Consider the following 24,360-nt stretch of genomic DNA (forward strand, 5'->3'; position numbering starts at 1 on the left):
ACTTCACACCTCTGTACAGCCAGTACCAGTGAAGATAGAAAGGCGGAACAAACGAAGTCAAAAGGAACACCAAAGTCGCCCATCCGAAAAACACTAGGCGGCAGCTGCGCAACGCATGCGCATGGGGTTCCACAAAGAAAATAGGAGTGTCCCGCAAGACAAGTGAAGGGAAAGGGTTGCGATCGACAACGGTAGGGACAAAAGAAGCAATGAAGCATGAAGTAACAATTGCACAGCGGGAAACAAACACATGCAGCGCGTGGGGAATCCCCAAACACAGTGGGGAGACACCGCAGCAAGAACAAAGCACTGTTCAACAAAAGAGAAAGGAGACCGGACGAGGAATGGTACCGGTCAAGGAGACAACAAATGCGGGACGAGGGATTCCCCGTAGCAGCACCGAGGGGATGTCACACAGAGGTCGTGCGCCAGCAGAACAAACACAGCAACTACGGGCACAGGAGGTTTATTGCCACGCAAAGGTGCACTTACAGATAGGAATAGTACGTAGTACGTAGTCGTACCCCGGACTGACGTTGTTACAAAAGTTGCTCAAATTGACGACCACCACATTCAATGCAGGCATTGCAGCGTCGCAGGAAATTCTGGCGAACCCTATCAAAAATCCCTGGCATGGTACACACCTCGGCCGATGCTGCAAGTATCCGCGCTACCAATGTTTCCTTGTCAGGCACCGGGGTCTCGTAGACGAGTGTTTTCACATGGCCCCACAAGAAGAAATCCATTGGTGTGAGGTCAGGCGAACGGGCGGGCCAGGGGACGGGGCCCTCTCTGCCGATCCAGTGCTGTGGGTAGGTATGGTGCAAAAGGGTTCGCACTGTGCCATCAAAATGTGCAGGCGCTCCATCCAATTGAAACCACATACGATGTCGCACGTTGAGGGGTACGTCTTCTAGCAGCTCTGGAAGGACTGATGCAAGAAAGGTGCGATAGAGGCGGCCATTTAAACGTGGTGGCAGCAGGTATGGACCGATAATCTGTTCATCGATGATACCTGCCCAGATATTCACTGCAAACTGGGTCTGATGGTGCACCTCGACTGCTGCATGTGGATTTTCATAATCCCACACATGGCTGTTTCGGCAATTGAAGATGCCCTCACGGGTGAATGTTGCCTCGTCCGTGAAAAGCACATGGCGCAAAAAACGGGGATCGTCGGTACAAAACTGCAACAGTCGTTGACAGAATTCCACACGTCGTGGGTAATCCCCAGCCTGCAACGCGTGGACTCGCTGTGGATGATAGGGATACAGCAGATCATCATGAAGGACACGCCACACTGTCGACTGTGATACTCCCACTGCACGTGCAATGCTACGGGTGCTAGTGGACGGTGTGTCGTCCACGCGAGCAAGTACGTCCTCCTCGACCGCCGCGGTGCGCACATGTCTTGGGTGACCGACACGATGGCCTGCACGTAACACACCCGATTCACCAAGGGTACGGTGCACGTTCGAAAACAACCTGCTGTCGGGTTGTCGCCTCTCCGGATACCGTCCGCGATAAAGGCGTGCAGCTGCTCGGCCATTGCCATCTGCAAGGCCGTAGACAAAATGCATGTCCCTCAGTTCTACAAATGTGTAGCGTTCCATGGTACGGTGAGGATAGTGCCAATTATGGAATACTGTACTGCAGTGCACAGGTGGTACACACACACACTGGTCACAACGGCTTCGAAACAACGTACTCAATTGTCGTACGTCAAGCACACCACCACCGCACCGGCTCTTTCACTGACACGCTCCCAGACGCTGCACTTCCAATCAGCCCACACGTCCGCACGGCGCTGTGGTACAATCACCTGACGTTCCTGAGCCACCCGTGCCTGTGCTCTTCACTACCTGACCACTGCCGTCAGGTGGGGCCATGTACTCTGGGGCCTTGTCATCGTGGAACACATGTAGCGTCCTTCATTCTTGCCCCATTCACCCACAACACGTAGGCTACTTCGTCCGTCTTGCTCGAGCCGACGGGGAGCACTACGTACGATCGTGTGGTGTTGGTGTACATCAATGTGGGGTAACCCAGCAGTTGAACAGACGTGCATACCCCCACGTAGCTTCATTACAGGATTGTCCCACGCAGTTTATCTGTCCAGCCTTGCTCGGCCCGGTCTCACACCCACGCGGCAGTGTGCGGCTGCGGTGGTGTGAGGCCACGCTTGGTTTCGGAGCGGAAGGCTGCGGCCGAGGAGGGACTCGAGTTGTTCGGCTGGGGTTGCGCTCGGAAGCAAGCAGTCGCGTCAGGTCTGGGAACGGTGGACCTGGTGATCGGGATGGAAACATTCCGACCTCGTCCATTAGTGTCGTCCACCGTACGGAGTGGTGGGGTCCGTACGACACTCCAGCAGCCTTTCGCCCGCTCCCACCCAGCGATGTGCCTCCGGCTTCATTTCTAAGAGGCTGATTGGGCCCCATCACGACGTTTGTTACAACGTCAGTACGGGGTGGTCCTATCCGTACCTGCACCTTTCTTTAGCAATAACCTCCTGTGCCCGTAGTTGCTGTGTTTGTCCTGCTGGCGCACGACCTCTGTGTGACATCCCCTCGGTGCTGCTACGGGGAATCCCTCGTCCCGCATTTGTTGTCTCCTTGACAGGTACCATTCCCCGTCCGGTCCTCTTTCTATTTTGTTGCACCGTGCTTTGTTCTTGCTGCGGTGTCTCCCCACTGTGTTTTGGGGACTCCCCTTGCGCTGCACCGCCAGCGCCGCCATTTCTGCCCCGAACCATGTACGCGTCTGTTGCCTGTCGAGTGTCACGGACCACTTCGCTTGCATTCTCGGTGTGTTTTTACATCCTACGTCGTCCTCCCGTGGTTCTGCAACCCCGCACTACTTTTCTCGACTGCACTGCTTCAGTCATGGTGTTTGTTTCCCGCTGTGCAATTGTTACTTCATGCTTCATAGCTTCTTTTCTCCCTACCGTTGTCGATCGCTACCCTTTCCCTTCACTTGTCTTGCGGGACACTCCTATTTTCTTTGTGGAACCCCATGCGCATGCGTTGCGCAGCTGCCGCCTAGTGTTTTTCGGATGGGCGACTTTGGTGTTCCTTTTGACTTCGTTTGTTCCGCCTTTCTATCTTCACTGGTACTGGCTGTACAGAGGTGTGAAGTTCATTTTCACACGTTTTCGGCGTTGTCTAGCTCCTGACGGAGGCATCTCTCGGCAAAGTGGAAGGGGAACTTTCGTCTCTATTTCATGGGAGGTATCTGTGGTTTTCGTTTGTACTATACCTTTAGAATCACCCTGTATAAGATGATGGTTGGATATTTACATCAATTTATTGTGAATCTTTGTCTGAAGAAGACCCTGTTAGAGGGTGGAGACGTTACGTTTTTTGTGTATATTTTTTCCACAAAAATTTTTCCTTGGTCAGCATTTGAATGTTTTATCGAGAGAATAAGAAATGAAAATGATAATTAGAAAACTGCTAAACGTGTGTAATGTTACATCAAGTTGATGAGTGAAATAGGTAAGAACGAATTTGGAGATTCTCATATTTCAGATTCTTGATCTGTTTTAATGTTAACTGTTAAATAAGTAGGATCTTTCCAAAAACATGACTGGTTAAGATAACACTTATTTGGAGTTTGTATGACACATGACATCTCAATAATAATGACTTCATTGTGAAGTCAGTGTATATTATTGGTATAACATTGTTGTTCTCGAACTTAAAAAGTAGAGTATCGCATTTTATTTCAGTACTGGCAGTTCTATTCATATAGTATTAACTACACCCAATGAGTATTTTGAATTTGGTGACCGTAGGCTCAAAGTAAGTCTTATTAAAGAACTTAATCCGTCAAGTGCAGAGCTCTAGCTGAGAAGTGGCATCCATGCACACCAAGGTAGCTGTATTTCATTGCTTGCCTTCACAACCGTGACGTCACTGCTTTCGATGCGAATATCCGGGGAATATCTTGAGCAGGTGAACGAAATCAAGTCTACGCAAATTGTGACGTGAGGGGGCTCGACCAATGAACGCCTGAGAGGGGAGGCTTGTAAGAGGAGCAATGCGACTGCAGCGAGAGAGGATAAGTTGGAATCACAGTACACTTGTACTATGTTCCACTCAACCACAAAAATAATGTCTTTCAACAGCGTTGATTGTTTGAGTCTTGTGGTCCAGAAACATGCAATTGTAAACGGATTGTTTTCTATCTCTAAATTCTTGTTTCTTATTCTTTATAAACGTGCTTGCTTGTTTGATTTGATTTGGCTATTATACATCCCTTTTCTGCCACATTTGGCTAATCGCGACGATAAGGATGAATCATGATTTGAAATTGATGAAGGGACACTCCCAAAGCACACCCATTCCCAGGCCGGGATTCGAACCCAGGTCCTCTGGAATCGTAGCGCACAGTGATAACCACTCCGCCTCGGTTTATGCGCGCGTGCATTATGTAATTACGCAGAATAGGATTTGCTGTAATCGATTCGTTTCTTTATTGCTGAAACTTACGTTGTGAAATGAGCACAGGGCAAAGTAGAGCATTGAAATTTCTTGAGCCTCAAAATTTCCAGATTTGGACAGTCAATTTGGGTCCTGCACTTTACTAACGCAGGAAAGGAACGTGATTCATGCCATGTGAAAATTTTTAAATTTCCTCAACTGATCTGCGGGATAGGAGGGGGGAGGGGGTTGAACAATCTCTGGAGGTATGAGTGGCTCATTTGGACCAAAGCTACCAGCTATGTGGCATCAGGTACTGCTTTGCTCTGCCCACTTTTTTCTCCCCTTCTCTGCCGTTATGTACGGCCTTGCTCACAGATTGCTGGGACATAGGATAGCCTTTGCATGGCTGAAGAGCTACGGGCAGATAAAGCAATCTACTTCACTTGCCTTCGAGAAGTTGAACTGAGTGCGTATTGTTACCAGTGTCGTTTCATTTCGTGCAGTTTTAAGAGAATTGCTGAATCCTGTATATGGTACTGTCCCTTGCATTTGTTAGAAAACCCATTTTGAAATTGAAAAGACTAAGAATGTTTTACTTTTCTCTTACTAGCCCTTCACCTAACTTCAGAAACAAAAGTCGCCGCTGAGAACAAGAGGCAATTTTACCAGCTCAGCACAAAATGTTTAGGTTGTCAAATTAAGCAGCTAAAGAAGCAGAAAGGTGTCATATTTGATAACCACTACTTTGCATATGCACAAGTACACACACACACACACACATATATATATATATATATATATATATATATATATATATATATATATATTATATGCATACATACAGAGTATAGCATATGTAATGTATTTTCAGCCCAATCGGAACAGATTCCTATATAGTACGACTGAAGTTCGTGCACTCTCAAGAGACGGTCGGACTCAAAGTCGTTCGTGGCCCTCTGGATGTATTCAGTAAGTTGCATTTTGAGAAATACATATGTGTTTGCTTAATGACATTTCTTAACAAAGAAGAATGAAAACTACAAGATAATGTGCATATTACAATTTCAGGCTAACAAACAAATTGCAATTAATCTTCGTTTGCATGAAATAATGCGATCGTTTCTATTATTCATTTTAGTGCAGAGAAACATTATCTTTTTATTATTATTATTTGGAGTTGAGTTACACTTAAGGCTACAATGTTCTTTTTCACATGTCTTCTATTTAAAATACCATTTATTCGCTGTCGGAAAAACAACCAATTATAAACATAAACAGTGCAGTCCATGACAATACATAATACATTACTACACTAATTGTGCAAGGTCGTATTCCCCCTCCTCTCCCACCGACAGACTTACCAAGTACTAAAATTAAGTAATGAAAATGCACTTGCTTAGCATTTGTTTCATAATCGAGGGTGTTTTCCCCGCCGAACTTAACTGCAAGCCAAAGATTAGATTAGGGTCATACGGTTTTGATGAATTACAGTACCAAAGAGTCCTTTTGCACGCTACTACTATTAATAATATGCATAAAATACTACTCAGGAACTTTGCATTTCGTCAATTGGAGTTAACATCCTTTCTTCTTGTTGTTTAAATATTCAATTCTCTATTTTTTATATTAATTTCCTTGCCAAGACAATCTTCTTGTGCGAATTTTGTCAACCTTAACTACACGTAAACTAGATAATGATTTAGTGTTGTTATATCTTTATTCTTGTACTGTTTTCTTACCTATTCATGTAATAATAACCATTCAGTATTAATTTACCCTCTGTTAGGCGTGTCATTTTCTCCAACATACTTAGGCGCGGGCGTGGGGTACACCTATAAATACACCCTCCTTGGGGTCGATAAATCAATTGATTGGAAAAGATCGATCAAAGATCAATAGTTTTTTTTTGTATTTTTGTGACGTCATGAAATGGGCGTGGCTTATTTTGTAAGGAGTATTTTGATTGGTAGTTGAGGGAGGTGGAAAATGTGTGTGACGGTTTTTTGGTGACGGTTGGTTTTCTCGGAATTGGAGTACGTGTTTCCGGTGTCTGAAAACAGATGGCGTTGATGAGTCAGAAATTCTAGGAATTAGGTGTGATCTGAAACATGCCCGAACATGTTTTCGGTTAATGAGTCATTCTGGGGAGGAGGTGTTTTTCTCGAGCTGCCGTTGATGAGTTTGAGTGATGGAGGAACAGCAAGAAGAGAAAAAGGAGAAGGAGCGTCTAGATGTAAAGAAAATAAATATAGTAAAAATAGCAGGTTTCACGGAAGCGGTGACTGTGCATAGTGTACCAGGACAGGAAGAAGATAGGAGAGGCACGTGGGCGTTGGACGCTTTGCGGGAATGAATGCGTGCAGAATGTACTGAAGACGTAGATCGGGAGGGAGGTATATAAAGGATTGGCGGAACGGGAGGTTACCAGAATGAGCATCTCAGTTGTCGAAGCAGCAGAACCTTTTTTCACTCGTGAGTTCGCGGATATCACACAGAAGACCGACACGTAGAAAGCAGAAAACGTCGTAGCTTAAAAGGTGAGTAAATAAAAATGATACATGTGTCAACAACGGTTTATTTGTTGAAGCCTGAAGATGTACGTAGAAGGTACAACGATGTTAGAAGATCCTGGCTGTAAAGTAATAGACGGCGGGGGGGGGGGGGGACTGTTGTTCTAGGTCCTCTCCTGCTGGTAGGTGGCGTATTGCGTTCCACCTTCTCCTCCCTGATCGATTGTAACTTGCTCCTCCAGGTACCTGTGAACAGACCTGGTGAGCTCTGCGAAATCTTCTGCGTCTTTAACGCCTAGCTCATTGTGATGGTAAGCATTTCGCAGAGCCTCCCCATGTCGTATCATATGTTCCTGAAAATATGTGTGAATTAATATATGACATTAATTACAGCCTGTGTAAAATATAACTAACATATTTTTCTATCTATTTTCAGATGGCAAAACTCCCGCTGAACTTCAGTTTATTGTACGGTGATGTAAAAGAAGAGGCGACTGCGACGGAAGAACGGAGAAGTCTATGGAGCAAGGGGCATGGACGACAAGTGGAGAAACAGATTGGATGCTACACAAATTTCTGCAAAGAGAATGGTTTAGCCGAAGGTCTACTTGGATAACTGGAAGAAACATGCAAGGACATGGAGATACGAATAGATACACTTGTAAAAATATTTACGTATATAACCGAAAAAAAGAAATACACCTGTGTTTTCTGATTTTATAGGAAATGTACAACGGGCACAATATGTACCTTCGCATCTGTCGCTCAGAATATGTTGCGAATTGATGGAGGTATTTAAGAGTGTGAGAAATGAAAAAACAGAAAATAAAAAGCGGGGGAGAAAAAATGGAGGAGCCAATGTTCGAACTTTTGAAGAAAATAAAAATAAACGAATAAACAACAGTAACATCACTAACAGACTAACACCATTTATATGTTTATTTTTCTTTTAGCGTACAGTGAGAACCATAAGTATTACTCTTCAATTTGTCTATGAATATTGTAAGCAATAATGCTTAATTTTGAAGTTCTTATTTGGTCGAATAAAATACAGCATAATACTTATGGAGCCCACTGTACAAGGTGTTCTTAAAATGAAAACAAATATTGGTACTATGTAATGTAAATAGATTAAAATGTGTAAGTCGAGTCCAAGTAATAAATAAAGCGGTGTATACATACAAATTAATGTTATTATTATTGCGTTGCACTATACTTAGGATATTCTCTCCCTCCATCGTTGCACTGTATTGATAAAGACGTTACAGAAAAATAAAAACCCTCCAGCGATGGTCGGAACATACGCACATATTAGATCCGTGTAGGGTTGAGTCATTAACGGAACGGATGCAACTTCCTTCTTTAGTCTGCATGCCTGAGATAGCAAAAAACTTCTATTATGACGTTTTTTAAGCACTCTAGGCGTAATACACAAAGAATACACGTCACTTTGCTTCGGTAGAACACAACCTGGGATAAAGAAATAAGATACTTACAATTTTTTGATTTCAGCTTCAACCATCTTTCTTTCAGTAGTGCTCCTGATCATTTTTTACCTCATTCTTTATTGATATTTTTTCTTTCTTTTCAGAATCGAATACAAGTTGGCATAATTTCTACAAAGTTTTATATTAACAAATTTGAATAGTTTTTTTACAATATTGTCTGATAATAACTTATTATTGAATGATTTGAAATAAAATAGTTTTTTTAAAAAAAATCGCTACTATGTTGGGATATGGATTGCAATGGTGAACAATAGATGGCTCTGGACTTATGAGTATTTTCTAACATTTTTCTTTATTGTTTCTGAATGTTTTACTGTGGTGGAAATGAGTTAATATATTGATCTTTTTTACAGAATTTAGAATTTTATTTGAAATTAAGAAGATAAACCAGATGTAGGAAGATAACAGAGTTTAATTTCTAATTGCCATAAAGAAAAATGTATGTAATTTCCTTTTATACAAGTAATAAGAAAGCTAAAGTTTTCTTGCCAAACGCTTTCATATCAATATCATGATGATATTGATATACTATCTATCCACTTCCTTATAGAGACGCACATCTGTAATCATTTTTTGCAACGTACTTTAGAAGTCTGCATATGAGATCACGACGTTTTTGTGTGAGGCACAACAGTTCCTTGTCTGATTTTCACAAGAGTTCCTTGTTCCGAGTCGGTACATGTTCTTCAACGAGGAACAAGTGATGCTTCTTAAATGAATTTAACGTAAAATGTGAAATGCCCGACGGATTGAACTGATTTTTGAAATATGTTTATGCACCGAGGGTAATCGGTACAGAAATATACGACGGTATGACAGAAAACGTGGAACCTTCGTAGGGTCCGATGATCGAATGACGAGTTGAACTGATGTTTGTAATCTGTTTTATGCACCGAGGCTGAACCGTTTTATACACCGAGGCTGATAGATACAGAAATTTACGAGGCCATGGTATAAGTTGTCCGATCTATTGATCGAGTGACGGGTTGAACTGATGTTTGAAATCCGTTTTATGCCCTGAGCTCTCCCATAATAAGGGTGCATATTATAATATCGGTTTTATATTTTTATAATTGGGGTTTGGCAAAAAATATATGTCCTATAAGTAGGTGAAATGGTAGGTCCTGGGCCTGCCCTTTGACCTACTTTTTATTTTACGCCCTTTTACGCACTAAACTAACCTACAATGAGAGAAAAAATGGACAGAAAAAGCTCTAGCATCACTTTTTAAGCTATTTTTTATGCTAACTCGTTTTTTGACCTACATTTGAAATGACTTACGACATTTTCCTATAAGGCTGCCTCCCTCTTACTGTAAGGCCCCCCCCCCCTCCTCAGTGTAATCTACTACAACCTGCTAATAGGCTTCTGCTCTCAACGTAATCCGTTTTACGGGCTAAACTAACCTACAATGAGAGAAAATTAGACAGAAGAAAAGCTCTGGCATCAGTTTTTAAGCTATTTTTTTACCTTCTGCTCTTATGCTAACATCGCCTTTTGACCTACATTTGAAATGACTTACGATATTTTCCTATAAGGCTGCCCCCCTTACTGTAATGTCCCCCTCAGTGTAATCTACTACAACCTGCTAATAGGCAGGTCATAGCGTAATCTGTTGTACGCACTAAACTAACCTACAATGAGAGAAAAAATGGAGAGAAGAAGCTCTGGTATTATTTTTTAAGCTATTTTTTTACCTCCTGCAAATTTAGCTTTATACTAACTCGTCCTTGACCTACTTTTGAAATGACTTACGATATTTTCCTATAAGACTGCCTCCTTTACTGTAAAGCCCCCTCAGTGTAATCTACCACGATCTTGCTCTCGGCGTAATCTGTTTTATGCACTAAACTAACCTACAATGAGAGAAAAAATGGAGAGAAGAAGCTCTGGTATCACTTTTTAAGCTATTTTTACCCCATTTCAAAATGTTGCTTTATGCTAACATCGCCTTTTAACCCACTTTTGAATTGACTTACGATATTTTGCTATAAGGCTGCTGTCTCCTTTACTGAAGCTCCCTCAGCGTAATCTACCACGACCTTGTACTCTCAGCGTAATGTGCTATGATGTTTTTTGTTTTTAAAACTCTCAGGTGTGATCTTCTACAATGTGTGTGTGTGATAATCAAAATTTATTTTTGTTAAGGAAATCCCTGGCCCCCAAAAAAGAAAATATCCCGCCAGGGGTGCGTGGTGCCCAACACAGTTCTAATGGCCACGGCTAACAAAGCCATGCCTCTGTAGAGTTTCATGGTTTTTTTTTTTTAAACCCCCCCATGACGCCCCTACAGAGGACCTCCGTGTGTAATGTGTGTGTTTTATGATTGAAAAGAAGAAAAAATTTTGGTTAAGAATAGAATGTGTAAGAACTAAAAAAGTTTCCGTAGGGGGTGCAGCATCTGAAAGAAATAAAAAAATATCCTCAAAATAGTGTACATAATATGATAGAAAAATATAAAAAAAAAAGTGTGAATGCAAAAATTAGTGTGAATGATTGTTTTTTTTAAAAAAAATGATAGAAAAATATAAAAAGAGTGAATGCAAAAATTAGTGTGAATAATTGTTTTTTTTAAAAAAAAGTGGTGCAAGAAATAATACGTACTTTTTGATGCAGAAGTCTAATGGTGCGAGCAGGTTTCTTCCTCGTCATGGTATCCCCATTCTCGGGTGTGGATGTTGCAGTCCAGTAACCTCAATTTGGTGTCGTGGGGATCAAGCGCCACTTTGTTGATCGTGGATGTATGCAACTGGTCGATGGTGCTCGTGATCCGATGTTCGGTCATACGTTTAATTTTTTTGTCGAACAAGCACGACTTGTAATCTTCTACGGTTAGTTTGTTTGTGCTTGAACGCCCCACCCCTTTTGCCTTTTTTATTTCGGTCTCATCCTGAACTTTGATGGCGTACATTTTCGCTCGAAGACTAGCAAACTCTGTGATGATACGGCTGTTGACTTCATCCTTCATCTTCCCGATCGTCATTTTCTGGCTGTCGTCGAAGAGAGCGTGATCTTTCGGATAATTCGAGAAATCGAAATGCTGGGTCATGCTTTTGAGATCTTCGTATAGATCATCGGTGCGGATGTTGTACACGAAGCTGTCCGTGTCTGTGTATGCCACCTCGATCGCCTCTCCATAGCGTGGTTTCATGACGTCGTAGTGAAACTTGTACATGGCCAGCTTCGACAACTCGAGGATCGCGACTCCCACGGCGATTGGTGTGTCGAATGTTATGTTCCTGAGAGCACGTTCGATCAATACCAACGCGTCGCTCAGTATCGTGAAGTTCTTGTACGTGGGCTGAGCGACGAGCTTGTTTATTTTCTTCGGGTCGGAGACCAAGTTGATATTTCTTCTTTTCCTGGCATCTTCCATGCTCTTGCCGTAGATGCTGTTGTTCATCAATTTGTATAGATCTTTGTCTGCGGAAGAAGAAGCTGATGCTCGACGTTGAGTGTTGTCGTCGATATAGGGTGCTAGCCACCTGGCCTGTCTAAACTTCAATCCAGAGTGCACGCGCCTCAAAACCAATCCATGCTGGAGGTAGAATTGTAGGAGACGATAATGCACGACGTAATTCTCTTTGCTCTTGAAGGTGAGCATCAGCTTCTTCTCCGGAGCCGATTCCATCACAGGTGCCATCGCAAATCCATGGTGTTCTTGATGAAGCGATGCAGGATATTCCAAATCTACTTTCAGGAAACATCCATTTTCATGATCTTTGCTCCATTCCAAACAATCTTGAAGTTCCTGCTTGCTCATCCATTCGTATTCTCCGATGGGCAGAGGCTCGGACATGGCATAACCATACAGGTTGTTCATGTCCCAGTATGCCAAGAAGTTTGTCGGTTTCCCTGCATCGAAATCGACAACATATGGATTGTTGGCCTTGACGTATCGAAGGGGGCACTGGACGATTCCACCACGTTTTGCCTCTTCGACAAACAAAAGTTGATTGACGTCCTTGATGAGCTCTATCTTCACCTTCGTGGATTTTAACATCGCCTGCCAAGAATAACCCGGTGTGGTGTAGCTGAAAGCAGGGTCCAAACCATATGCTGCCATTCCTCTCGAGCGATGGAGATGAAAACGGTCGCTCAATAGCGTAACATCCAGTTTCAGATACAGATCGTGATAGTCGCCCATGGTTTGACATGAGAATGTAGACCAGACGAGCTGAGCATGATGGTAGTCCTCTTCGGTGCAACAGGTGTCGCTAAGACGACTGTAGAATGCTTCTCTCAGTGGTAACGATGTTTCTGAAAATTTGGAAGCATCCGTCATGTATTCGTAGGGGTAAACACCCTTGCGTCTCAACAGTGCTAAATGTTGGTCGCCAAAACATTTCCTGGTGGCGACCAAATCATCGTCGGTGAGTTGAGACGCGAGTGTCGCCAAACTCGAAGACAGAAAGTTGTAGGAGTCCAAGAAGCGAATTTCTACGCGAATGCCATTTCCAACGTCCACCATCTTGCTGAATGAAATGAATTTCTCGTTTGTGCGAGCTATGACGCTAATGGGTTGAGCGTCGCATCCCATCTCTTTTATGAAGATTTTGGCGTCGTAGCCCTCCAAATTGTGAATGAATACGGGAATAAAATTTGGTTTTTTGATTTGTAGATTACACTCCTTACACAGGGGGGCCACATATTTTCCCGTGTGATGATTGTGGTGGCGAACTTTGACATTTTCGAGGGTGAAGTTACTTTCGCACACACCACACTGAGAGGCAAGGTCGTATGCTTCCTTCTCTTCCTGGGTAAGAGGCTCCATTGCTTTGTCTTCTCTTAGTAGAGGAGCGAATTTTATGGCCATCTGTTTCAAGGTTTGAACGAATTTTTGTGGAGCATCATTGCCACGATGTAAAATAATATTGCCTGTGTTGTTGACCATCAATCCAAAAGCGCAGGCTTCGTGATGTAGAATTTCGGTGGTGCTCGATACGCTGGGATTCGGTTCGCAGATGGCGAGTGGAAGTTGGAAACTTTCAAAGTCGGCGCATATCACCACGGGATGCCAGAGTAATGCCTTGTAGTTGGAAAATTTCATGTCATGAGAAGGCATTTCGATAGCCGTAGCCGGATGTTTACTACACATTTCATGATGATCTTGGAGTTCTTCATCAGCATTCTTTTTTCCTCGACCGTAGAATATACTCAGGCATCTGTCGCATACTCGAATTTTACGTTGATGTGTGGTAATTTGACTTCTTGTTAATTTTGAAAGATTCTGAATTAGACAATAATGATAATTATCATCATCTTCGATCAGGAGTAATCTGATGACACGATTACTTTTAATGGTGCTATGTCTGAGAACGTAGATGGTGTTGTTTTTGTCTAATCCGAAGATGTGTACTGCTATACTTTCGTTTTTATCTGTCTTGTACTGTGCCTCAAATTTACTAATGTCTCGCAGATTTACAGGGTAATTAATGCCGGCCATAGGTTTTTCAAATTCTGAAAGATATTCTGGTTTGTTGTAGTGGTATAAACGATGTTTGTGATCATTGGCTGGGTGATGATCGGCAATGATGCACCACAAAAAGCATCTGTTATCCTCATTTTGAATGTTGATGATGGCTTTCTTATCGGTTATTTCCGAAGGCAAATCGATGTAGCTGGATCCTCCCATCGGGTTGTATCGTGCCACCTTCAAAGTTAAAGTGTGAGGCAAACCGCAAAGTGTCCAACCCGATCCACGTTGTTCGAAAGTCTCGTGCTTGTTCAACAAAGCGTCAAACATCTGGTTGCAAATAACATCCACCTCATCGACGTCGGCGGCGTGGAGACTCTTTACACCAGTGTAATGATAGAAAGTTTCTCGCTCTTTTTTTACGTTTTCGTAAATGACGGAAACGATGAGGTGTATTTTTAACGAGCATTGCAACAAAGCTTCGGTGATAGACGAAATTAACTTGTTTTTGACCGAGCGAAAAAAGTTGATTAGATCAGATGTTTCTTCAGATTGGAAAGTCTCCTCGGTTAAAATATTTCTAATACTTTCGCCGGCACTCTTCTGCTTTTTTTGTGGTGCTTGATCGTCAACATCGAGCTCTCTCTTACTTGATCCTTCCCCATGCACATTCTTCCGATGTCTACCCAAGTGAGAGATGGATATATATTTCCCACAGTCGTCACATGCGCGTTTTGCTTCCTTCTTCTCCATTCTTTTGCTAAGAAAAAAAATGAAGTTACTAAATTGCACACATTTTTTGTGGTGTTATTTATATTAGACCCCAAAACCATAAATGATCTACCATAGATAAAGTTACTTTTTCTAGTATTATTTATATTAGACCCCCAAGCATAAATGATCTACCATAGATGAAGTTACTATTTGTGGTGTTATTTATATTAGACCCCCCCCAAGCATAAATGATCTACCATAGATGAAGTTACTATTTGTGGTGTTGTTTGTATTAGATACGTTCTCAATTTTTTCTTAAATAACCGGCATGAATCTTTTTGGTTTCCGAAAGCAAACAAACATGGAGACTGTACATCGCACGACGACAGATCTACCTTCCATGTTAACTAAACTCAACGGTCTACTAATTGTTCACCTCAATAGTATCTGGACGAAACTGAATGACGATGTGGGAAAGATGTTTTACGTCTTCAATAACAATTTACATTTCTACGAAATTCCGATCGGTGGGAAACTTCAAATCACCGTGAATCCGGAAAACGTAGGCGAAATCAAAATTTCTACCGGCAAGAACATTTTTCGAATCAAGCACGACAAGATGCTTTCTAACATTACGTACGATGTTTCTGCAGGAGATTATCTTTACGTTCAACTCCTAGGAGATTACGATAAACTTATTCCTCTCTTCGTAGAATTACGAATCGTGTATCCTATTATAAATAACCGTTAACCAAAAATGCCTAACGATATTTTCGGCAACACCAAGCGTGTAGACCACGCAGAAGAGATTCTCATGCTCGACGTCCGAATTAAAAAGTTGAGGAGCGATTTGATTGCTTTGCAGGAAACCTTAAACAAAAGTTTAGAGTCGGAAATCGCTACACTCCAAACGCAATGTCTCGACCCCATTCTCAAAATCGATTCCGAACTGAAAACCCTCATAAAAAATTATGTCGACGTACCTTCTTACGACAACGTTCAAAATATACAGTTGAGCGTGGATTCGCTTCAAAATGATTTGGCCAAATTACAACAATTTCAATCGAAAAATGAAGATTTGGAAAAATTAAAACTCGAAATCGAAGAACGAACTTCCGCAATCGAAAAGAATTTCTCTGAACTTCAAACCGTCGTGAAGGATATTGATGTAGAACGCTTGCACATCGTCGTTTCCAAATTACAAGAAGAATTCGCCACCACGTTGGAAGAAATTAAATCCAAGTTACAGACTTTGGAAGATACAATGACGAACCTACCATCGTCAGACGAACTGCAGGTCATCGGCAAAAGCGTCGCGAACATAAAAATTCAATTGGAGGCTTATCAAGATTTCGAACACATTCAAACCACCATCGCTACGCTTCAGGCGTCTCTGGAGTTGATCAACGAAGAAATTAAAAATATTCACGCTGAAGCGAGCGCGTTGACGAGCATTCAGGACACGTTAATCACGGTTCAGCAGAAGATCGAATATTTAGAAAATTTGAACGTCGAATCCAATCTTGCTCATTTTCATCACGTACTCGACAACATACAGGGTGATTTGGAATCGTTACGGACGAGCGTACCTTCGAGCGAAGATTTGGAAAAATTGAAAACGGCCGTGACGGCACTATCCGAATCGAGCGACATCAAAAGTTCGTTGAGCGATCTCGAGAGTAGGGTGGCCAATCTCCCCACCTCCAAGGAATTACATGCTTTGAAAAGGAACATATCACGTATGCTGAAACGACTGGAAACGGAAACGGCGAACGTGGAACAGATTCGAGACGAACTTGCTTCGCTGGTGTCGACGCTGCCCACTTCGCAGAGCGTCGCCGATCTTCACACGCAGTTTACCGAGATGCGAAGCATCGTGAACGATTTTACCGAGAAAAGTTCCAAATTGAATCAAGTCGAGAACCTTCAGAGTATTGTCGTCAACATCAAAAATCAAGTTGGAGTGCTGGAATCCACGCAGGAATCGACGCTGGCCTCTTTCGGTGCCAAGTTGCAAGAACTCAACGAAAACTACAAGCAGTTGAACGTGGAAGTGAAAATCAAACCTTCATTTTCTACAGTAACGGATACTATAGTCGAGCATTTGTTGCCCGTACAAAATACACTGGGGCAGCTTCACAGCAACCTCGTTAGCGTCGATACTAAATTCGCCAAACTGCATTCTCTGCAAGCCATCGAAATCAACAGCGTACCCAATCAGCAGAGAATCTCCACGTTCGTCGAAGGTAACAAACTGTACATGTTGCATCCTTATCATCCGTACTACAAGTTTCTCCTCGATGGCACGATTCAGATAAACGAATTTTCGTACTGGTCTCACGGCAGAAAAGCTAGCGTTCCCACCATGACCTTGATATCGAATCGTGGTGTCCAGAAAGCAGGAAACATTCCTCTGGCACGTTGGAACGAAACGCGCAACGTATATGAAATACACGAAGACGAAGATCTTACCGTTTTCGACGTGAGTGCGGGCGATAAGTTGATCGTTCAAAACACAGGTGAGGTGCCACCCTCTTTGAATCCCATCACGCTGGTGCTTCTCTTCAAACGTAATCTCTAAAAAATGTCTAGGCAAGCCATCGTCCAAGAATTGCATAAACCTGCACGCCGCAACTACGAACGTTTGGCGGTGGTGACCAAGGGCATCGACGACCTCTGGCAAAGTGACCTCGTGGAGATGAGCAGCGGTAATCTAAAAAACGTTCATAAATTGAACAAGGGCAACAAGTACCTCCTCACAGTCATAGACACATTTTCGAAATTCGCATGGGCTCTACCTTTGAAGGCGAAAACAGGAACGTGCGTAACGGAAGCATTCAAATTAATTTTTCGCGAAAGCAACAGACGACCTCGGTTTTTGCAAACGGACAACGGTAAAGAATTTTACAATGGCGTATTCCAAAAGTTTATTCAAAAACATGGCATTCGACATTATTCGACTTTCAGTCACATCAAAGCCAGCATCGTGGAAAGATTTAATCGAACCTTGAAAACACACATGTGGAAACGATTCACGCTTCGAGGAAATTACAAATGGGTCGACATCCTGCCGGAACTCGTCGATACCTATAATGATACGGTACACAGAACGATAGGCATGAAGCCAGCTGATGTTACGAAATCTGACGAGCCGCGTTTAATTTCTACAGTTTACTGTCCAAAGTACACTCCCACGACTACCAAGAAATCAAAATACAAAATTGGAGACCAGGTGAGGGTCAGCAAATTGAAGCGAACGTTCGACAAGGGATTCACAAAAAATTGGAGCACGGAACTTTTTACGGTGGTTCGAGTTCTACCAGGCAACCGTCACACGTATATAATAAAAGATAGTAGCGGCGAGATTTTGAAAGGAAGATTTTACGAAGAGGAACTCTCTAAAACTAAATATCCCGACACGTACCTCATCGAGAAAGTTTTGCGTAGGAAAGGTGACAAACTTTTGGTGAAATGGCTGGGACTTCCGGAAAAGAGTTGGATCGACGCGAACGAAGTGATCTTGTGAGTACGTGGAACGTGGTGAAGCGTCTACCGGATTCGGAAAATCAAACGAAAAAAACAAAAAACGGTGAGTTGCTCCCCGACAGCATCCGCTGTCTAATCGTAGGTCCTTCTGAGTGTGGGAAAACGACACTACTCGTGGACAATTTTCTCCTCGCACCGAATTGGTTAGATTGGAAGAACAGGCACCTGTACGTGTTCTCGAAAAGTTTGGAGCAATCCAAATACCAGCAACTGATGAAACTGTACGATGGTCTGGACATTGCAACGTTCGCATCTGAAATAAAACCGCTCGACGATTGCCGTGAAAATTCAGTCGTTGTGTTCGACGACGTCATCCTGGAAAATCAAAATGAAATTCGCAACTTTTTCACGCAAGGTCGTCACAAAGGAATAGATTGCTTCTTCCTAGCTCAAACGTTTTCCAAAATTCCAAAACAGTTAGTACGCGACAACGCTAATTTCATATGTTTGTTTCGTCAAGATCACACCAACCTCAAGCACGCGTACGATGACTACGTAGGCGGAGACATGAACTACAATCAATTTTCGGAATGCTGCTCCCACTGTTGGAACAGTGACGATTTCGGATTCGCGACGATCGACATGACGAGGAAACCCAACGATGGAAAATACAGAAACAAAATCAACGACTTTCTAAACGTTGCAACGTTGTGAGAAACGACGTGTATAAATAACGCTATGACGAAACGAAAAATCGAAGACGAAAATCTCAAGTTGCGAAACTACCTCGCGAAACGTTTCAAAGGTTGGAAATCCGAGAATCGCGGATTCTACGAAGAGAAGAAACGTCAAGATCAACCTGTGATCGATGCCATCAGCGATCTAGGTAAAGAAATTAAAGGTGTCACGGAACAAAATAAAAATTTGATCAACGAACTTGTACCACTTGCAGCTAAAAGTTACACCGTACCCACGCCTATTTCGAGCATTCCTTCGACGCCGTTCGAACTGAAGGACGTGCCGGCACGACGTCGAGCCATAGGTAGCACGTCGTCGTCTTTGGATAAGATCGAGTTGGGGCCTTTGGCACGAGACTACCTGAGCACGGGGAAATTCGACAAGGATGAAGTGTTCGGATTGTATCCAAGTATGGAGAGCAACGAAGGCGGCGGTGTGGTTTGGAAGATTGGAAAATCGAAGGTTACCTTCGAAGGCAACGACATTAAAGTTAATTTAGGCGACAAGGATAGTTGGAACAGGTATCCGGGTACGGTGGGACTGTGGGAACTCGTTGCCAAAAAGCAGCCGAAAGATTACACTGACGAAGATTACCAGAGTTACAAGGAAATTTTGATCATGACGGATGCCTTGTACCAGAACAACGACGCTACGCAGAATAGGGTCAAATCCAGCAGCGGTGAGAAGTACAGAAATCTCATCAAACCGATTTGGAACCAGGTCAAAACAGGCAGCGGCGTCAAACTCTACAACACCCTGCCCAAAGAGTTTGTGTGGGTGGACGACGTGCGCAAGCTCATAGACAGGTTGTTGGTTATTGCAGGAGAGGAGAATGCAGGCAATCGTAATTTCTACAACGAGAAGGTAGGAATTGTGGACATGATCAGCACCAAACTTTCCAACTTCATGGTGAACGACGACAAGGGCATAGGTTACCTCATTAAAATTATCAACACGCTGCCTCCGAGATTCTGGAACGTTGCCGAAGGAAAGGGACTCGTAAACGACATCATCAACAAGTTACCTTTCGAGATGCATTTACCTGGCTACCAGTACTGTGGACCGGGTACCAAACTCGAAAAAAGATTGGAGAGAGGAGACAAGGGTGTGAATCCGTTGGATGCCGCGTGCAAAGATCACGACATCGCTTACAACACCACTCGCACCGATCTGGATGCACGTCACGAAGCAGACAGAAAGTTAGAGCACGCAGCTTTCGAAAGATTCGTCAGCAGAGACGCATCGCTGGGAGAAAGAGTTGCGGCACTGGGCACCACCATAGCCATGAACACAAAACAAAAACTTGGGTGGGGTATATAAATAACATACAGTAAAAAAAAAACATCATGTCTGGTATAACCGACTTGCCACACGAACTGCTGTGTAAAATATTCAAACATGCAGTAAACGGAGATTGTGAGGATATAAGAAAACTTTTGATCATAGCCAGATCAACGCCGGAATTTCGCACCCCTTGTAAAATGGCTGTCAAGGATTATCTTCGGGAAATTAGCGGCATGAGGTGTGGCGATCTCGACACTCTTTTTTCGGTCGCAGGGGAAAAATTAAACAATAGGTTAGATGAACTGCACGAGGCGAGGCAGGGGAGAAGACGTTTCTCAGATGATTGGCATAAGTCGAAACAAGAGACGGAAGATATCATCACGCACATCATCGCGTTTTCCGAAGCACAAACTTTCTTCCTCTAACACAGACAAAAAAAATCTTCGATACAAAAATCTCGTGAAAAAAAATATATATAAAATAACACACATCGTGAAAAAAAAATAATCTTCGGTGTATATATAAATAACACACATTGTGAAAAAAATTAAATTTCTCTAACACTGAAAATTTCTCTTCAATATGACGACTGAAAAAATAAGTGACCTCCAAGCATTAAAACAAATGCTAAATTTGTCAGTAGAGTATGTAAAAATTCAGGAATTGGAAGTCGACAAACCTTACACGATAACTTCCGGTTCAATTGTTTCTACCCAGTATGGTCCCAGGGTGCGTCTGTTGCTCAACGCACAATACAGTCTATTTTTACCAGATCGATACGCTAACATGTTATCCGACGAGAAGCTATCTATTTTAATCGAGAACAAAACTCGAATCGTGTACAAGGGGACAAAGGAACTTCTTGGTAAAAAAACAAAGCACGTAATAGAATTTGTTTAACAACGCTGCGCGGAGTATATCCTTGAAAAAAAAATTGCACGAAACAAAAAAAATCTCGGAACATACATATATATAAATAACATACCGTAAAAAAATTACACAAAAAAATCTCAGAACATTTATATATAAATAACATACCGTGAAAAAAAAAAACATGAAGCCCAAAGGTGTCGTGTACCAGATACCATACTCCAATCTGAAAAATCTAGGTGCCCTTGATGGTTTACTCACCAAGAAACAACGCGAGAAGAAACGTTCTTGCTTGACGAAAGGACACGGAATGAAATTACTTCTCACCACACCTCAATTGAGACGCTTGCAGCGTTCGCGGAAACAGCAAAAAATCGGAGGTTTCATATTCAGCATCCCCGCCATTCTTGCGGCATTGGGGGCCGTTGGAAGTTTGGCCGGCGGAAGCGCCGCCATCGCGAAAACCGTCATCGACTCGAAGAAGAACAAGGCAGAATTGGAAGAACAGAAACGTCACAACCTGGCTATGGAGAAGAAGGGGAAAGGTATGACCAAAAAACAAAAAAGCAACCTCGATGCTTTGAAGAAATATAAAAAAAAGAAGAAGCCCTGTCCAACTTCGATATTGAATCTCTGATCGAACTGTTGGGAATAAAAAACTTCGGGGGTGTTTTCATGTCCGATTCTCTACCCTCTGCTGTGAAGAAAAAGGAGTATGGCGTGGTCAACCTGGACAGTTACAAAAATCCTGGTACACATTGGATATGCTACCTCAAAATTAACGATAACAATGCATTTGTTTTCGATTCGTTCGGTGGCACACCACCTGCCAGATTGGTGAAGTATCTCAGTGTTGCCAACCTCTACTACAATGACAAACGCATCCAGGGTTTCACCGATGTTAACTGCGGCCACCTATGCCTTTCCGTTCTCGCATACATGTCTAAAATAAATAACCCGTCGGTGGAACATTTTCAGAAAGCATTGTGGAACCTTAAACACGATGGGCGTGTTCCATCTCACGAGCGAATCTTCAATCTTGAAACTCACGCTGCACGACGACATCGTCTATCCTAAATCCGTGGCTCTGCGTGCATTCTACAGCATGTACCTCATACCTAACGTCACGCAGCACAACAACAAAATTAGCATCGGAAGCGAACACATCGTCGTTACGCCAGGTCAATACAATCTTTCCACTTTGCAAGCTCAGTTACCCAAAGGCACGTACCTTTCTCAAAATTCGGTCACGCACAGAGTGGAAATCCTATCCGCGACGGAGACCGTGGACCTGGGCACCATAGGAGAACTTCTAGGTTTCGAGAACAACACCAAACTCGAAGCTGGCATCAAACACACGGCAGTCAATATTCCTAAATTTCTAGCCATCGAAACTCTGAACGTTCACTGCAACGTGGCGGAAGGCATGATCACGAAATCCTCGGACGGATTACTGGGAAGTCACAAGCAGACGGGAATCATCGCCACGTTCAAACCCAGTTCCGAGTTCATGGAACCGATCATCTACACACCTTCTTCGCCGATCTATTTTCCAGTATGTCGCAACCGCATAGACGACATAGAGTTGGTGGTGACGAACGAGAAAGGAGAGGTGGTGGATTTCGCAGGTGCAACGACCACTGCCATCGTGGAGATCAACGTATAATAAATAACACACATAGTGAAAAAAAAAATGGAGCAAATCGAAAGTTACGAATTGCAATCTTTCCCTCCCAACCGTCGCACGTTTGCCAATCTCAACGAAGCGAACAGGGAGATCGAATACGACGTGGACGTAGGGGATGGGTTCGTTCATCCTCACAGAGCAGACCTCTACCTTCAATTCGACGTGGTGAAGAAGGAAAGTGGAGAAGCGTTTCCGCCCAATGCCAATTTGAAACTCGTGGACAACTTCGTGCCTCACCTGTTCTCGCAGGTGGAGGTGAGGAAACACAACACCGTCATCGACAGAATAGATTATCCAGGCATCACGTCGACGGCAGTGGGAACATTGAAATTATCCAAAACGGACGCGGCATACTATCAAGCGGGAGGATTCGAAGGGGGGACCAAAATATCGAGGAGAAGTCACACGGTGCTCTTTCCCATGCGTCTGCTGCCGGGATTCTTCTCCGACTACAAGGAGATCATGTGGAAGGGGGGACTGCGCGTCACCTTTCGAAGGGCAGCCAACGACAACGACGCACTGATGCGATACACCAACTTGAAGGCCGACGGTACGCCGATAGCCAACACATTAGCCGAAGCAGCCAAGTGCGTCATCCGGAGCATGGAATTGAGAATGCCGATCGTGGAATACGAAACAAACTACGCCCTCAAGTACAAAGCGGAGATCTTGAAGAGTCCGCAGGTACCGATTCACTTTCACGGTTACCAGTGCGTGCAGAAGATGGCGTCGGGAAGTCACATGGAATTCGACGTGACGACACAGTTCAACAACATACAGTTCGACATGCCAGATTTTGTCGTGGTGCTCTTTCAGACCGGGCGCGATAACAACCAGGAAAAAGATTCCAGCAAGTTCGACGACTGCAAGATCAAGAACATTTATCTAAAGAATGGCAGGAACGAAGTCTTCCCGCGCGAGAATTACAACCTCGACATGACCAAAGACGATTACCTCAAACTTTACGAAGCTTACACGGCTTACAAACGCGTGACCGAGGGAAGCGTGGACATGTACTACACCCCCAGCGAATTCAAAAATCCGCAGGCCGATGTTCGTCATCAACACCACAAAAAGAAAACAGGTGGTGGTCAACGATCGAACCAACATCAAGGTCGTCTGCGAGTTCAACAGTCCGTTGCCCGAGGACACCGTATGCAGTGTCATCCTGATTGCAGAGAAGTCCTTCGCATACGATGTGAAAAACGAGAGGGTCACAGAGCAGTTTTAAAATATATTGCCTTCATCGAGCAAAAAAAATGGTTTTTTTAAAATTCATTACAATTTTTTTAATCTAAAACACATCCAAAGCACTCCAATAGGATGCAGAGTGTTTTTTAGGATCAAATCGAATTTCTTAAACAAATTAAAAAAAAAAAAAAAAGGGGGTGGTGCTTGCTTGTAGTTGAGTAGTTATCATCATAACCTATCCAACAAACCCACAATCATCATCCTAGCTCAATTAGGAGCTGAGAAAATCAATGTCTTAGAAAACGTCTTAAGATAATTGTCTTAAGAAAATTTTCTTGACAGACCGGAAGTAACATCTTGACAGACCGGAAGTCGACTTTCTTAAAGATTAAGATATTTGTCTTAAGACGTTATCCAAGACGTTGATTTTCTCGGCTCCTATGGGGCCTAGAACCATGTAACTTTGATCTATGTATATAGCAGTACTTGCCCAACCCTGTGCCCGAGTGGTTAGCACATCGCGCTGCGACGC

Source organism: Lepisma saccharinum, chromosome 9 (assembly GCF_977018435.1).
Source record: "Lepisma saccharinum chromosome 9, izLepSacc3.1, whole genome shotgun sequence".
Lineage (NCBI taxonomy): Eukaryota > Metazoa > Arthropoda > Insecta > Zygentoma > Lepismatidae > Lepisma > Lepisma saccharinum.